Raw genomic sequence first — 3,688 nt, 5'->3', positions numbered from 1 at the left:
AATGTTTCTCTGAAGTTAGTCCATTTTGGGAAAAGCTCTGTCACATGGTTCTTGCACATAATCGCCTCACCTTTGGACTGCTGCGTTTACATCTGGCCTGGGCCCTCACGAGGTGGGAGTTGGTTTTCACTGTAACTTGATGGCATTTTGCCCATGTTTCGAGTTTGAAATGTAGTTGGCTATTATTTTGAGCTAAGGGGTTGGAACATAACCATACCTCACTCTCTGCTTCAGTGACATTGCAGGGGAACCAACGTGTGTGTGTGTGTGTGAGAGAGAGAGAGAGAGAAGGAGAGAGAGAGATTGGTTATGGGGCTGGGATGAAGGTATTGTGGGGGAGGAAAACACCTGCTACTCTCTGATTTTAACTTCTTCTAGGACTGGATTTCTTATTGCCCTCAGAGCAGCATTTCAATGTCCCAGAAGGAAATGAGGACAAAATGAAAACCAAGTAGTTGGAAACTAAAGTGGACAACATTAAGGGCAAGGGGAGGAGTGTGCTTCATACTCTAACCTCGTTAATTAGAACAACTTCCAACTGTTTCACAGAATAGATTTCTTTCTCCTACAGGCTGCAGCTCACATACCAAGACTGCTCTGGCCTTGAACTCAAGGCTACCAAAGTTGGATTATTTTTTCCATGTCTTTTGATGGTCCTGGAGAAAATAGGAATAATAAACAGGGCAGAGGAATTCTTACAAAACCAAATCCCAACTGCTAACTGAAATGATTACCATATACCATATTTTCTCCTTTTAGATTAATAATAAATGTTCATTATAATTTAAAAAAGTGATAGGAGATGGTTCATATCATAGTGTATGTTAGGGGAGTCACTTTGATCCCATTCCTCACCTTTCCATAAATGGGGTTCAATTTTACCCTGCTTGCCAAGGGGACACAGTGGTAGAAGACACGTCCTGCTTCTCCCTCCTGTCCTGGCTCTTCCTCATGGGAAGGGAGCAGTGGATCCAGATGTGAAAGAGTGGAAATTGGCCATCCACCATGGTCCATGTGGGGCCATCCATTGGGGCCAAGGTAAGATTTAAGATTACAATAAAATATTATAAACTTGTTCTTTCTGGTTCTTCATGCTTAATGGGATGTAAGGAAGGACATAATTTCCCATTGGGATAGCACTGTAGGAATTGGAGGACGAGGCTCTTACTAATACTGGACTTCCAGTTTCCCCATACCGAGAACAAGAGTCCTGTGTATTCTCTTCCAGGAAAGTAATGAAGCAATATTTTCAGTTCCTATCTCTATCCTTTCTTTTATAAGGGGGGCAAATTATCTGATTGATAATGGGGAAAAATGGCAACTGGAAGTACACAGTTCAGCCCCCTTTGACTTTTCCCTTTTCAGAATTATCTACTCAAAACACACCTTGTCCATCTTTCAGGACCTTAGCTCAGCAGACAGTCTCCACACCTGCTGGGGCTGGCCAACAATTGGGCAGGAAATTCAATTCAAGCAAACAGCCTCAGATCCAAACACTAATCAAATATTGCCCTTATTAAAGCTTATTTTTTGCTCCCTATCTGATGCCTTTGTCTATTTCCTCCATATTTCCCTGAACTCTGAGGGAATATTTACTCTGATGGCTTTCTTTAGGAAGAGGCATCAGAAGCAAAGTGGAAAAGGACAATCAGAGCAAGTCCACTACTACTTGAACCCCAGCTCTGACACCAACATGGCTTTTACGGTTAAGTCAATTATTCTCCTTGATAAATAAACTGGGAATAATACCTGAGATCCTACTTCCCAGGTCAATGGAGGACTCATTCATGGAAATACATAAAGTACATTTAATACATCAAAAAGCTAATATAACAGAACATTTTACTTTGCACTGTGAATATCTGTAAGTGCTTCATATGTAACAACCCAAGCAATCCTTCCAACTTTGCAAGGGAGTTTCTGTGTTTTGTTCTTATTTTACACATGAGGAACATGGAAGCAGAGCGAGGTTTTATGACTTTCACAAGGTCACATGGCTAGTAAGTGACAGAGTCGAGATTCTGATGCAAATAGTCTGACTCCAAGCCTGAGCTCCTAACTCCCATGCTGTACTCTCTTTACAAAGAGTGTTAGATAAATCTAGTTTTTGTATGTTCTTTTAATTTTATTTGAGTATGGTTGACACACAATGTTACATTACTTTCAGGTGTACAATGTAGCCATTCGACAAGTCTGCACATTAGGCTGTGCTCACCACCAGTGTAGCTCCCATCTGTCACCATACAAGGCTCTTAAAGTACCACTGACTATATTCCCTCTGCTGTAAAACCACCTAAGAGAAAGTTGAGGCCACGAGGAGGTGAAGGAACATAGCAAAACACACAAGCCCAGAGTTTAGCAATGCCAGGGCTAGAATCCAGGATTACAGCAAATGCAACTGAAAAATACGAGTATTAGAACCAAAAAAAATCAATTTAAAAACTCAAGCTATGAGAACATCTATTTCTGAACAAAAGAGCATGAAGAAAAGTTTCATGGATTCTTAATTTTGTGTGTTGCGGATCTAAATGCATAAAACCCTGTGGCCTTGGGCTTTTTCCTATTGTATGTTTTAGTTTTACTGGTTGATACTCACTTGATAATAGTTACATAGAGCTAATCTGCAGTTCTGAGACCGTGGACAATTTAGACATTGCATGCCTGATGCAAGAGAGTTACAACCCTCCTGGGCAGCATTGCTGCTATATCTCCTCCCAGCTTTACCAACATTGGTCCAGCTTTTGTCCGATGCCCATGTTTGTCATGTGTCAAGGAAACCGTCTCTGTCTGTGGAAGTTTTTAGAGGAGGGCATAACCAGTAGACATCCAAATAGGTGTAAACTATAACATGTCTACGTGTCCTTATTGGGGAAATGGGAAGACAGAATTAGATAATAATAATAATAATAACAATTGATAGTAACTAAGTTTTTATTCTGTTTCAAGCACTTGGCAAAGTAATTTGCATGTATTATCTTATTAAACCTTGTAACAACCTTATGAAGCAGGAAATTTATTGCCTCATTTTATAGGTGAGTTAAATGTGGCCCAGAGAGGTGGAGAAACTCGCTCAAGATGATCTCTAAAGTGCCTTATAATTCCAAAACGCTATAGATTTTAATTAAACTTCACAGTCTGAATAAATCTGAGATAGACGAAATGAGTGAAAATAATATGAAATTATGTTTTACTTCTTGACCTCGGGTCATTCTTTTTCTTAAAGGGAAGGCTAGAGCTTAAAAATAGAGCAACATACCTCGATGATCAGATTAATTACACTTAAATGCTTATCATCTAAAATGAACCTAGAATATGGTAACAACAAGTGATGAAATAATGTTATTGTCAAAATAGGGAGTCAGATTCCCAGAAAAAAAAAAAATCTCCAATTAAGAAATGGGGACTTTGTGGTTAAACAAGAAATACAAAACCAAACAAACACAAAAGAATTCAAGTTGCGTTCCTCCAGTTTGGAAGACAAGTGTTCCCCTTCCGGGTGTATTTCAGTATTGTTCTGTGTCGTAATCTTGCTTTGTTGATAGTAGCTTATGATGGCCCCTCATGGCACCATGTGAAATGTTCAACTCTGCGCCCAACCCTTATAACCTCTTTTCAAATGCAGCACAGTGTAGTAGAGAAGAATGGGGAAGCGTTCAATTAAGCAATTTTTATTTTCATACTGTATAAT

The sequence above is a fragment of the Halichoerus grypus genome, chromosome 3, assembly GCF_964656455.1.
Source record: "Halichoerus grypus chromosome 3, mHalGry1.hap1.1, whole genome shotgun sequence".
In the NCBI taxonomy this organism is placed as follows: Eukaryota; Metazoa; Chordata; class Mammalia; order Carnivora; family Phocidae; genus Halichoerus; species Halichoerus grypus.
Note: the sequence above shows the minus strand (reverse complement) of the source record.